Below are 15,150 nucleotides of genomic sequence, written 5' to 3' on the forward strand. Positions count from 1 at the left end.
GAGCAGAATCGAGCTTACTCCAGAGATATGGGAACAGAACGGAGCTTACTACAGAGATGTGTGAGCAGAACAGAGCTTACTGCAGAAATATGGGAGCAGAACAGAGCTTATTATAGAGATATGGGAGCAGAACCGAACTTACTAGATTCAGAGACATAGGAGCCGAACCAAGCTTACTGCAAAGATATGGGAGCAGAACCGAGCTTACTACAGAGATATGGGAGCAGAACCGAGCTAACAGCAAGGATATGGGAGCAGAACCAAGCTTACTGCAGAGATATGGGAGCGGAATGGGGCTTACTACAGAGATATGTCAGCAGAAACGAGCTTACTACAGAGATAAGGGAGCAGAACCAAGTTTACTACAGAGATATGGGAGCAGAAACGAGCTTACTACAGAGATAAGGAAGCAGAAACGAGCTTACTACAGAGATATGGGAACAGAACCGAGCTTACTACAGAGATATGGACGCAGAACCGAGCTTACTGCAAAGATATGGGAGCAGAACCAAGCTTACTACAGAGATATGGGAGCAAAACCGAGCTTAGTGCAGAGAAATGGGAGCAGAACCGAGCTTACTGCAGAGATATGGGAACAGAATCGACCTTACTACAGAGATATGGGAGCAGAACCAAACTTACTACAGAGATATGGGAGCAGAACCTAGCATACTACAGAGATAAGGGAGCAGAACCGAGCTTACTAGAGAGATAAGGGAGCAGAACCGAGCTTACTACAGAGATAAGGGAGCAGAACCGAGCTTAATAAGTCTACTACATGGAACCAAGTCTGCTACATAGAAACTGGAGCAGAACTGAGATTACGACATACATACAGTACCATAATCTAGATTACTACATTGATAGAGTACCAGAACAAAGCTTACTGCTTAGATATGGTGCCATAACGGAGCTTACTTAGAAACATACACACAACAATACAGCTATACAGTGCCTAGTAATATCTCCACTACACAGAGAATACATAATATTATAATATCACCATTACCTCTACATGAAACTACATTCTATACAAAGACCAATAATGCCACCATACACTCCCTGACAGAAGTTATGTCGCTTATCCATGTTATGTAAATAAAAGCTTATAACCTGATGTTAAATTCATCCATTGGTTGTATAAGTTATTCTTTTGAAAGCTGGAACCCTCCAAAATGTGATTTAGGTTAAGAAAATAAATTATCAAAGCAGAAATATTGATCAGTTAATGGACACAGAATGGTCAGATTTTGGCAAGACAAATTTTGTGTTGCCCACAGACAAATAATTAACTTAAAATACAAATATGTGTTGCATAACATTGGTGAATGAAGTTGTGGTACTCATCTAGATTCTCTGGTTTTGTCTTCCAAGCTTCCTCGTTCATCCTTCCCCAAACATGCTCAATGATGTTCATGTCTGGTGACTGGGCTGGCCAGTCCTTGAGCACCTTGATCTTTTTGCCTGGAGGAACTTTGTTGTAGAGGTGGATGTATGGAGATGGAGCACCATCCTGCTGCAGAATTTGACCTCTTTTATGATTTGGAATATAAGCGGTAGCTAATACTTCTTGATATTTTAGGCTATTGATATTGCCTTCCACCTTGCAAATGTTTCGCACACCCCCATACTGAATGTAACCCCAGACCATGATCTTTCAACCACCAAATTTAACTGTATTCTGGGTGTATTTTGGATCCATACTGGCTCCAGTAAGTCTCCTGCAGTGTTTCTGGCAGCTGTGGTGTAATTAACCAGTTTCTTCAAATCTTTTTTTTAATTCTTTGTTCTTGACGCTGAGACACATTAAAGGTGCCCGCCACCTCTGCAGTGGATCTGGTCTTCAGCCTCTTGATAATCCAGGCTTTGGTTGCAGGGTGGATTTTTGGCATGTTGTCAAGAGCTCAAGTTGCAGTTCAAGTGAAGGTCTGGGGTGCTAGGTTTCTTCTTATACACACACTAAATAACTGATCATTTACTGAACACAGGTAAGGATGTAAACTAGGATTGGGTCATTATATGACCAGGCGACAAAACTTTTGTCTTGCTAAAACCTGACCATTCTGTGTCCATTAACTGATCAATATTTCTGCATTGATGTCAATTTATTTTCTTAACCTAAACCACATTTTGGAAGGTTTCAGCTTTCAAAAGAATAATTTATACAACCAATGGATGAATTTAACTTCAGGTTATAAGCTTTTATTTACATAACATGGATAAGCGACATTACTTCTGTCAGGGAGTGTACAACTTTTACTACTAGTATACTACAATGCTGATCATTAATTTTAAAAAAAGCACAACACTAAGTGCCATTTTTATACAGGAACTCTGTATTTACGGTCAGTGTAAAGATACTACAGTGATCACTGGTGACATTATACACAGGAGATCTGTATAAGGTGTCAGTGTACAGGTAATACAGTGATCACCACTGCCAGTGACATTATACACAGGAGCTTTGTATATAGTATACAGTGTATAGTGCCAGTGTACAGGTAATACACTGACTCACTAGTGATGTCTCTAGCTGAAGTCCTTCATCTTTGCTTTTCATTTTCATCCAGCACAGACTGCCATCACTTCTTCCAGTCAGGACTCGTCTCTGCATAAAATAACACAGTTGCCTAGAGCACGTCTTCCAGACCACATTCCCCACTTTTTCCCTTTCTTCTACACCATGTTCCAAATTATTATGCAAAATATATTTTTCTCGGATTTTCCTAAATGGTCGGTGCAAATGACAGTCAGTCTAATAAAAGTCATCACCCGTTAGAGTATACATCGAATTTTATTGGAGAAACCTCCCAATGATAACACTATAACCTCCAAAATGAATAAAAACTCAAAAAGCACTGTTCCAAATTATTAGGCACAGTAGAATTTCTAAACATTTGATCTGTTTTAAAGAACTGAAAATGCTCATTTGTGGAATTTGCAGCATTAGGAGGTCACATTCACTGAACAAAAAAGCTATTTAACTCCAAAACATCCTAACAGGCCAAGTCACATGTTACCATAGGAACCCTTCTTTGTTATCACCTTCACAATTCTCACCTCCATTGACCTTGTGAGTTTTTGGAGAGTTTCTGCTTGTATTTCGTTGCATGAAGTCAGAATAGCCTCCCAGAGCTGCTGTTTTGATGTGAACTGCCTCCCACCCTCATAGATCTTTTGCTTGATGATACTCCAAAGGTTCTCTATAGGGTTGAGGTCAGGGGAAGATGGTGGCAATACCATGAGTTTATCTCCTTTTATGCCCATAGCAGCCAATGACTCAGAGATATTCTTTGCAGCATGAGATGGTGCATTGACATGCATGAAGATGATTTTGCTCCTGAAGGTACAATTCTGATTTTTATACCATGGAAGAAAGTTGTCAGTCAGAAACTCTATATACTTTGCCGAGGTCATTTTCACACCTTAAAGTACCTTAAAGGGCCCTTCCAGCTGTTTCCCCATGATTCCAGCCCAAAACATTACTCCTCCATCTCCTTGCTGACGTTGCAGCCTTGTTGGGACATGGTGGCCATCCACCAACCATCCACTACTCCATGCATCTGGACCACCCAGGGTTGCTCGACACACATCAGTAAACAAGACTGTTTGGAAATCAGTCTTCATGCATGTCTGGGCCCACTGCAACCGTTTCTGCTTGTGAACACTGTTTAGGGGTGGCCGAATAGTAGGTTTATGCATCACAGCAAGCCTTTGAAGGATCCTACACCTTGAGGTTCGAGGGACTCCAGAGGCACCAGCAGCTTCAAATAACTGTTTGCTGCTTTGTAATGGTATTTTGGCAGCTGCTCTCTTTATCTAATGAATTTGTCTGGCAGAAATCTTCCTCATTATGCCTTTATCTGCATGAACTCTGTCTGTGCTCTGTTTCAGTCGCAAATCTCTTCACAGTATGATGATCACTCTTAAGTTTTCGTGAAATATCTAATGTTTTCATGCTTTTGACCAAGGCATTGCACTATTTAATGCTTTTCAGCAGCAGAGAGATCCTTTTTATTTCCCATATTGCTTGAAACCTGTGGTCTGCTTTATAATGTGGAACATCATTTTTAAGTAGTTTTTCTTTAATTAGAATCACCTGGAAAACTAACGATCACATGTGTTTAAGATTGATTTCAGTGATCCATTGAGCCCTGAGACACAATACCATCCACGAGTTTATTTGAAAAACAAAACAATTAAATCTTTATGACACTTAAATCCAATTTGCATAATAATTTAGAACATGGTGTACACTAGACATCTGAATACAGAGGTGCACCCACAAACAATATATAATTGGTTATTATGCAACCTCATAGATTGTAAGCTTGCGAGCAGGGCCCTCATTCCTTTTGGTATCTGTTGATCTATGTGTTTATTGTTATGCTTAATGTCCATTGTCTGTACAAGTCCCCTCTAAAATGTAAAGTGTTGACACTATAGAAATAAAATTATCATACTTATTATTATTAACCGACCATTCCAAATATAAATTATAATCCACCACTGTGCACCCACTAACTATAAATAACCACTTTCCCCATTTAATATATAAATTAATTAGCACCTGTACTCTTTCCCCCAATTCATTACCAGTCACTTCATCCTCAACGCCCCCCACTATGTACCTACCACTCTAACCCTAACCCCAATTCATTATAGTTACATGCCCCTCCCGCCCCAATTCATTGTCATGTCTTTCTCTCTCAGGGTATGTGCACACGTCAGGATTTTGTCAGGATTTTGTCAGGATTTTTCATCAGGATTTGTAGCCAAAACCAGGAGTGGAACAATTAGAGGAAAAGTGTAATAGAAACATATGCACCACTTCTGCATTTATCACCCACTCCTGGTTTTGGCTACAAAACCTGATGAAAAATCCTGACAAAATCCTGACAAAATCCTGACAAAATCCTGACGTGTGCACATACCCCCTCTATTCATTATCAACTGCTCTACCCCACATTCAATACATCATTTACTCCCCCACCCTTAAAATTCATTATTTGTTCTTCCCCTAGATCATCATTTGCTCTCCCCACCCACTCTTCAATTGATCATTTGCTCTCCCCACCCCCACCTTCAATTAAATTGCTGTCCCCTGTCCCTTACACTGAATTTATAATTTTGCAGTTCCCCCACTTTAATTTGAAGTCCCCTTACTTCATTCATTGCAGTCTCCTATCACCCCCTCACTTCATCTGCAGTGCCCCTTCATCATTTGCAGCCCCCTATCCCCCTTTCATTTCATCATGAGCAGTCCCCCATCAGACACACTTCATCATGTGCAGTCCTGCAGTCCCCTTCTCCCACTTCATCATGTGCAGTCCCCTTACCCCCCCACTTCATCATGTTCTGTCCCCTTACCCCCCACTTCATCATGTTCAGTCACCCTTACCCCCCACTTCATGTGCAGTCCATCTTACACTCCACTTTATCATGTGCAGTCCCCATTACCCCCCACTTCATGTGCAGATCACCTTACCCCCCACTTCATCATGTGCAGTCCCCTTTAACCCCCAATTCATCATGTGCAGTCCCCCTTACCCCCCACTTCATCATGTGCAGCCCCACTCCCCCTTCATAATGCGCAATCCCCCTTACTCCCACATCATCATGTGCTGCCCCATTCCATCATTTACAGCCCCACTCTCCCCACTTCATCATGTGCAGTCTCCTTTATCCACTAAACTATCATGTGCAGCCCCACTTCCCCTTCATCATGTGCAGCCCCACTCCATCATGTACAGCCCCACTCAACCTTCATCATGTGCAGCCCCACTTACCCCCTCACTCCATCATGTGCAGTCTCCTTTAACCCCCAAATTCCATCATGTGCAGCCTCCTTACACCCCCCACTTCATAACTTGCAGTTACACACCATTAAATTTATTTTATAAAAAAAAAACAAAAAAGTTCTTCATACTTACCTCACCAGTCGCTCCCCTGCAGTGCCTCTCTGCTTCTAGCATCCGGGTCATGTCGGCGTGTGCGTGAGGACGCCATCGCGCATGCCCAACACCTAACTTGGAAGTATAGAGAACATGAAGGAAGCAGTAGCTGCGCAGCCGTCAAGGTGACAGCCAAGCATAGCTCCTGGCCCCAGCGCAGACGTGTGCGCTAACTGTCATGCGGCTGTGTCTGCTGCCAGCCGCGTCACAGTACAGCAGACATGGCTGCGCACAATTTGCTGTGTGGCTGTAGCCACCACCAGGCAGCCGGCCCTGAACAGCTGCTGGGGGAGCGGCCCGGGGGGCATTTGCCTCTTTGCCACCTGGGCCAGTCAGCCCCTGGGTACAGAGTTCCAGAGTATGGGGGAAGCACAGGAGAAGTCTTGGATGCGGTTGTGGGAAGAGATGAGAGGGGAGTAGAGAAGGAGGTCTTGAGAGGATCGGAGGTTGCGTGTAAGTACCGGGAGACCATGTCACAGAGTATGGAGGAGATAGGTTGTGGATGGCTTTGTATGCCATTGTGAGGATTTTGAACTGGAGTCTTTGGGCGATAGGAAGCCAGTGAAGGGCTTGGCATAGGGGAGAGGCTGGGAAATAGCAGGATAGACAGGTAGATTAGTCGGGCAGCAGAGTGTAGGATGGATTGGAGTGGTGCTAGAGGGGAGTCTAGAGAGTAGCAGGTTGCAGTAGTCAAGGCGGGAGATGATAAGGGCATGCACTAGTGTTTTTGTGGTGTCGCAGTCAAGGAATGCGCGGATTCGGGAAATCATTTTTGAGTTTGAGATGGCAGGAGGAGGCAAGGGCTTGGATATGTAGCTTGAAAGAGAGGGCAGAGTCGAGGATTATTATTATTATTTATTGTTATAGCGCCATTTATTCCATGGCGCTTTACATGTAAGGAGGGGTATACATAATAAAAACAAGTACAATCATCTTGAACAATACAAGTCATAACTGGTACAGGAGGAGAGAGGACCCTGCCCGCGAAGGCTCACAATCTACATCACCCCAAGGTACCGGGCGTGTGGGACTGGGGAAAGTGAGCAGCCATTGACATTGATGAATAGGTCTGGTGGAGGGGTAGAGTGAGATGGGGGAAAGATAATGAATTCTGTTTTGTTCATGTTCAGTTGTAGAAAGTGAGCAGGAAAGAAGGCTGAAATAGCAGACAAACAGTGCGGGATTTTGGTAAGTAAGGAGGTGAGGTCAGGTCCGGATAGGTAGATCTGCGTGTCATCGGCTTAGAGATGGTACTGTGTTGTGAATTTGGTTTCTGGGCTCCCCCGGTGGTCACTGGTGGTACTGAACGTGGGTTTGTCATCTCCTCTGTTCACCTGTTTCCATCAGGATGTGGGAGTTTCTATTTAGCCTTGCTCCTCAGTCATTTCTATGCCGGCCAACAATGTTACCAGAAGCATTTCTGTTGCATGTTCCTGCTCCTAGACTACTTTCAGCTAAGTTGGATTTTTGTCCTAAGTTTGTTTGCATTTTTGTTCCAGTTCTCTGTGTTTGAATATTTCTGAGACTGGAAGCTCTTGTGAACTGAAATTGCCACTCTGGTGTCATGAGTTGATATTAGAGTTCTAAAGTAATTTCAGGATGGAATTTTGAATAGGGTTTTCAGCTGGCCGTGAAGTCCCCTTTTCTGTCTTCCTTCTATCTAGTAAGCGGACCTCAATTTTGCTAAACCTATTTTCATACTTCGTATGTCAATTTCCTCTAATATCACCGACAATATTTGTGGGGGCTACTGTCCGCCTTTTGGGGAAAATTTCTCTAGAGGTGAGCCAGGTCTGTATTTTCCTCTGCTAGGGTCAGTCAGTTCTCCGGCTGGCGCTGGGCGTCTAGGGATAAAACGTAGGCACGCTACCCGGCCACTTTCAGTTGTTGTGATAGGTTTAGCTCACGGTCAGCTCGAGTTCCCATCTTCCAAGAGCTAGTCGTTTTTGTATGCTCAACTATGTTCTCTGTGTGTTGAGAACCATGACAGTTTGGCCGGCCAAGGGTTAAAATAATTGGCTGAAGAAAGGAGAGAATTAGAAGTCTGCAGAGAATTTTTTTTTTTTTTTTTCCCCCTGAGTTTGCTTCTCTGCTTATACTGCAGCCTTCGTCTCTCTCTCCTTCTAATCCTTGAATGGCTCTGATCTCACCTGATTAAAATGGATCCTCAGAGTTTAGCTACTGGTTTGAGTAATCTCGCTAATAAGGTTCAAAGTTTACAGGATTTTGTTATTCATGCTCCAATATCTGAACCTAGAATCCCTTTACCTGAATTTTTCTCCGGGGATAGATCTCGCTTTCAGAATTTCAAACATAATTGTAAATTGTTTTTGTCTCTGAGATCTCGCTCCGCTGGAGATCCTGCACAGCAGGTCAGGATTGTAATTTCCTTACTCCGGGGCGACCCTCAGGATTGGGCATTTGCTTTGGCACCAGGGGATCCTGCGTTGCTCAATGTGGATGCGTTTTTTCTAGCTTTGGGGTTGCTTTATGAGGAACCCCATTTAGAGATTCAGGCTGAAAAAGCCTTGATGGCCCTGTCCCAGGGTACAGATGAGGCGGAAATATACTGCCAAAAATTTCGTAAGTGGTCTGTGCTTACTCAGTGGAATGAGTGCGCCCTGGCGGCGATTTTCAGAGAGGGTCTCTCTGATGCCATTAAGGATGTTATGGTGGGGTTCCCTGTGCCTGCAGGTCTGAATGAGTCCATGACAATGGCTATTCAGATTGATCGGCGTTTGCGGGAGCGCAAACCTGTGCACCATTTGGCGGTGTCTACTGAGAAGGCGCCAGAGAATATGCAATGTGATAGAATTCTGTCTAGAAGCGAACGGCAGAACTTTAGGCGAAAAAATGGGTTATGCTTCTATTGTGGTGATGCAACTCATGTTATATCAGCATGCTCTAAACGTACAAAGAAGGTTGATAAGTCTGTTTCAATCAGCACTTTACAGTCTAAGTTTATTCTATCTGTGACCCTGATTTGCTCTTTATCGTCAATTACCGCGGACGCTTATGTCGACTCTGGCGCCGCTTTGAGTCTTATGGATTGGTCCTTTGCCAAATGCTGTGGTTATGATTTAGAGCCTTTGGAAGTTCCTATACCTCTGAAGGGTATTGACTCCACGCCATTGGCTAGTAATAAACCACAATACTGGACACAAGTGACTATGCGTATTAATCCGGATCACCAGGAGATTATTCGCTTTCTTGTATTGTATAATCTACATGATGTTTTGGTGCTTGGATTGCCATGGCTGCAATCTCATAACCCAGTCCTCGACTGGAAAGCAATGTCTGTGTTAAGCTGGGGATGTCAGGGGACTCATGGGGACGTACCTTTGGTTGCCATTTCGTCATCTGTTCCCTCTGAGATTCCGGAATTCTTATCTGATTATCGTGACGTTTTTGAGGAACCTAAACTTGGTTCACTGCCTCCGCACAGAGATTGCGATTGTACAATAGATCTGATTCCGGGCAGTAAGTTTCCAAAAGGTCGTTTATTTAATCTGTCTGTGCCTGAACATGCTGCTATGCGGGAATATATTAAGGAGTCCTTGGAAAAGGGACATATTCGTCCTTCGTCATCTCCTTTAGGAGCCGGCTTTTTCTTTGTATCTAAAAAGGATGGCTCTTTGAGGCCGTGTATTGATTATCGGCTTTTGAATAAAATCACGATTAAATATCAGTACCCTTTGCCATTGCTTACTGATTTGTTTGCTCGCATAAAGGGGGCCAAGTGGTTCTCTAAGATTGATCTTCGTGGGGCGTATAATTTAGTGCGAATTAAGCAGGGGGACGAGTGGAAAACCGCATTTAATACGCCTGAGGGTCATTTTGAGTATTTAGTAATGCCTTTTGGTCTTTCAAATGCCCCTTCAGTCTTTCAGTCCTTTATGCATGACATTTTCCGTGAATATTTGGATAAATTTATGATTGTGTATTTGGATGATATTTTGATTTTTTCGGATGACTGGGACTCTCATGTCCAGCAGGTCAGGAAGGTTTTTCAGGTTTTGCGCTCTAATTCCTTGTGTGTAAAGGGTTCTAAGTGCATTTTTGGGGTTCAAAAGATTTCTTTTTTGGGGTATATTTTTTCCCCCTCTTCCATTGAGATGGATCCTGTCAAGGTTCAGGCTATTTGCGATTGGACGCAACCCTCTTCTCTTAAGAGCCTTCAGAAATTCTTGGGCTTTGCTAATTTCTACCGTCGATTTATAACTGGGTTTTCTGATGTTGCTAAACCACTGACTGATTTGACTAAGAAGGGTGCTGATGTTGCTGATTGGTCCCCTGCTGCTGTGGAGGCCTTTCGGGAGCTTAAGCGCCGCTTTTCTTCCGCCCCTGTATTGCGTCAGCCTGATGTTACTCTTCCTTTTCAGGTTGAGGTCGACGCTTCAGAAATTGGAGCTGGGGCGGTTTTGTCGCAGAAAAGTTCCGACTGCTCCGTGATGAGACCTTGCGCGTTCTTTTCTCGTAAATTTTCGCCCGCGGAGCGAAATTATGATATTGGTAATCGTGAACTCTTAGCTATGAAGTGGGCTTTTGAGGAATGGCGTCATTGGCTTGAGGGGGCTAGACATCAGGTGGTGGTATTGACCGACCACAAGAATTTGATTTATCTTGAGTCTGCCAGGCGCCTGAATCCTAGACAGGCGCGCTGGTCGTTATTTTTCTCTCGGTTTAATTTTGTGGTTTCATACCTACCAGGTTCTAAAAATGTGAAGGCGGATGCCCTTTCTAGGAGTTTTGAGCCTGATTCTCCTGGTAATTCTGAACCTACGGGTATCCTTAAGGAGGGAGTGATTTTATCTGCTGTTTCCCCAGACCTGCGACGGGCCTTGCAGGAGTTTCAGGCGGATAGACCTGATCGTTGCCCGCCTGGTAGAATGTTTGTTCCTGATGATTGGACCAGTAGAGTCATCTCGGAGGTCCATTCTTCTGCGTTGGCAGGGCATCCTGGAATCTTTGGTACCAGGGAGTTGGTGGCTAGGTCCTTCTGGTGGCCTTCCCTGTCACGAGATGTGCGAGGTTTTGTGCAGTCTTGTGATGTTTGTGCTCGGGCCAAGCCTTGTTGTTCTCGGGCTAGTGGATTGTTGTTGCCCTTGCCTATTCCGAAGAGGCCTTGGACTCACATCTCAATGGATTTTATTTCTGATCTCCCTGTTTCTCAGAAGATGTCTGTCATCTGGGTGGTGTGTGACCGTTTCTCTAAGATGGTCCATTTGGTTCCCTTGCCTAAGTTGCCTTCCTCATCCGAGTTGGTTCCTCTGTTTTTTCAAAATGTGGTTCGCTTGCATGGTATTCCGGAGAATATAGTTTCTGACAGGGGGACCCAATTCGTGTCTAGATTTTGGCGAGCGTTCTGTGCTAGGATGGGCATTGATTTGTCTTTTTCGTCTGCTTTCCATCCTCAGACTAATGGCCAGACCGAGCGAATTAATCAGACCTTGGAGACTTATTTGAGGTGTTTTGTCTCTGCGGATCAGGATGATTGGGTTGCCTTCTTGCCCTTGGCGGAGTTTGCCCTCAATAATCGGGCTAGTTCTGCCACTTTGGTTTCTCCTTTCTTCTGTAATTCGGGGTTTCATCCTCGTTTCTCTTCCGGTCAGGTGGAGCCTTCGGATTGTCCTGGAGTGGATGCTGTGGTGGAGAGGTTGCATCAGATTTGGGGGCAGGTGGTGGACAATTTGAAGTTGTCCCAGGAGAAGACTCAGCATTTTGCCAACCGCCGTCGTCGTGTTGGTCCTCGTCTTTGTGTTGGGGATTTGGTGTGGTTATCTTCTCGGTTTGTCCCTATGAAGGTTTCTTCTCCTAAGTTTAAGCCTCGGTTCATCGGCCCGTACAAGATATTGGAGATTCTTAACCCTGTGTCCTTTCGTTTGGACCTCCCTGCATCTTTTTCTATTCATAATGTCTTCCATCGGTCATTGTTGCGCAGGTATGAGGTACCTGTTGTGCCTTCCGTTGAGCCTCCTGCTCCGGTGTTGGTTGAGGGTGAGTTGGAGTACGTTGTGGAGAAGATCTTGGACTCCCGTGTTTCCAGACGGAGACTTCAGTATTTGGTCAAGTGGAAGGGCTACGGTCAGGAGGATAATTCTTGGGTGACAGCCTCTGATGTTCATGCCTCCGATTTGGTCCGTGCCTTTCATAGGGCTCATCCTGATCGCCCTGGTGGTTCTGGTGAGGGTTCGGTGCCCCCTCCTTGAGGGGGGGGTACTGTTGTGAATTTGGTTTCTGGGCTCCCCCGGTGGTCACTGGTGGTACTGAACGTGGGTTTGTCATCTCCTCTGTTCACCTGTTTCCATCAGGATGTGGGAGTTTCTATTTAGCCTTGCTCCTCAGTCATTTCTATGCCGGCCAACAATGTTACCAGAAGCATTTCTGTTGCATGTTCCTGCTCCTAGACTACTTTCAGCTAAGTTGGATTTTTGTCCTAAGTTTGTTTGCATTTTTGTTCCAGTTCTCTGTGTTTGAATATTTCTGAGACTGGAAGCTCTTGTGAACTGAAATTGCCACTCTGGTGTCATGAGTTGATATTAGAGTTCTAAAGTAATTTCAGGATGGAATTTTGAATAGGGTTTTCAGCTGGCCGTGAAGTCCCCTTTTCTGTCTTCCTTCTATCTAGTAAGCGGACCTCAATTTTGCTAAACCTATTTTCATACTTCGTATGTCAATTTCCTCTAATATCACCGACAATATTTGTGGGGGCTACTGTCCGCCTTTTGGGGAAAATTTCTCTAGAGGTGAGCCAGGTCTGTATTTTCCTCTGCTAGGGTCAGTCAGTTCTCCGGCTGGCGCTGGGCGTCTAGGGATAAAACGTAGGCACGCTACCCGGCCACTTTCAGTTGTTGTGATAGGTTTAGCTCACGGTCAGCTCGAGTTCCCATCTTCCAAGAGCTAGTCGTTTTTGTATGCTCAACTATGTTCTCTGTGTGTTGAGAACCATGACAGTACTGCATACCGTGGGATTCTATGAAATGTCCAAGGCCGAAGGTGTAGATGGAGAAGAGTAGGGGTCCTAGAACATATTTTGTTATAACATACATTGTTATAAAGCAAGCTTTCGAGACTTCTTAGGTCCCTTCTTCAGGCATAGTATAATAAATTTATAAATATACAATAAATAAAAGAGGCATGGTATAACACATGAACATTTAAATAAACAAACTGAGCTCAGAGAATGAATCCTTAATTGGGAAGTTTTATAGTCCCAATATCCAAGTAAGGCTGGTTTCACACTTGCGTTTTTGTCTGCAGCGTTTTTTGCACAAAAAACGCATGCGTTTTTTTTTCCTATGTTTAACATTGAAAACGCATGCGTTTTTTGCACATGCGTTTGGTCGCGTTTTCAAACGCATGCGTTTTTTGTCTGCATGCGTTCATTTTCAAAAATGCTACCTGCAGTATTTTCTTGCGCGTTTTTTTTGCCGCGAAAAAACGCATGCGTTTTTTCGCGGCAAAAAAATGCATTGCTGTCTATGTAAACGCATGCGTTTTTAAGCACATGCGTTTGTTTGCGCTAAAAACGCATGCGTTTTTATAGAAAAAAACCAGAAAACACACTGAAAAGCCACCCACCACCATCAAGGTGATAAAGGGATCCAAACCCTAACCCTAACTCTACCCCTAACCTCACCCCTAACCGTTTAATGAACATTTTCTGACAGTCATATTGCCACGTATTTAAGTGCCACGTATCACGTATTTCAGTGCCACGTATGCCACGTGCCACGTATTTAAGTGCCACGTGCCACGTATTAAAGTGCCACGTGCCACGTATTTAAGTGCCACGTATTTAAGTACCACATATTTAAGTGCCACGTGCCACGTATTTAAGTGCCACGTGCCACATATTAAAGTGCCACGTGCCACGTATTAAAGTGCCACGTGCCACATATTTAAGTGCCACGTGCCACGTATTTAAGTGCCACGTATTTAAGTGCCACGTGCCACGTATTTAAGTGCCACGTGCCACGTATTTAAGTGCCACGTATTTAAGTACCACGTATTTCAGTTGCACGTATTTCAGTGCCATGTATTTCAGTCACGTTTAGGGTTAGGGTTAGGGGTAGGGTTAGGGTTTTCTTGTTTTTTCTTGTGTTTTCTTGTGTTTTCTTGTGTTTTTCTATAAAAACGCATGCGTCTAAAAACGCATGCGTTTTACCGCGTTTACATGCGTTTTTCACACATGCGTTTTTTTTAAAAACGCATGCAGATAAAAACGCAAGTGTGAAACCAGCCTAAGATCAGAGGACTGGTGACCTCACTGTCTCTGGAGCAGATTCCTCAGATTCTGGTGGTGACCTACAACTCACAGCCCGAGGTACTGAGAGAAACTGCTAAAAAACTTCACCACATCTTACACAAGGATGACCGGCTAAAGACAATATCACCAGAGAAAGTGAGGGCACCAGGCCTCTGATCTTACTTTTATTTATTTATTTTTTGTTAGCCAGTAAAAGGTATCATAACTACAATATTATCTTGTTTCTCCCACTGAGAGCATTTTTTTTCAACTGGCTAACACGGTAACAAATCCCCTTTATTCTTTTAACTAAATGAGAATAGTAGTGCTTGATATCCAACATATACAGTGGGTACGGAAAGTATTCAGACCCCTTTAAATTTTTCACTCTTTGTTTCATTGCAGCCATTTGCTAAATTCAAAAAAGTTCATTTTTTTCTTATCAATGTACACTCTGCACCCCATCTTGACTGAAAAAAACAGAAGTGTAGAAATGTTTGCATATTTATTAAAAAAGAAAAACGGAATTATCACATGGTTATAAGTATTCAGACCCTTTGCTCAGACACTCATATTTAAGTCACACACTCTCCATTTCCTTGTGATCCTCCTTGAGATGGTTCTACTCCTTCATTGGAGTCCAGCTGTGTTTAATTAAACTGATAGGACTTGATTTGGAAAGGCACACACCTGTCTATATAAGGCTATGTGCACACGTAGGAAATGTGGTGCAGAATTTTCTGCACTAAATCTGCATCTGCAGATTTGATGCAGTTTCTGTGCAGTTTCTATGCAGTTTCTATGCAGTTTCTGCGCAGATTCTATGCAGTTTCTGTGCAGTTTCTATGCAGATTCTATGCAGTTTCTGTGCAGTACAATGTAAATCAATGGGGAAAAAAAAAAGCTGTGCACATGGTGCAGAAAAATCTGCAGCAGAAACGCTGCAGA

The sequence above is a fragment of the Ranitomeya variabilis genome, chromosome 1, assembly GCF_051348905.1.
Source record: "Ranitomeya variabilis isolate aRanVar5 chromosome 1, aRanVar5.hap1, whole genome shotgun sequence".
In the NCBI taxonomy this organism is placed as follows: Eukaryota; Metazoa; Chordata; class Amphibia; order Anura; family Dendrobatidae; genus Ranitomeya; species Ranitomeya variabilis.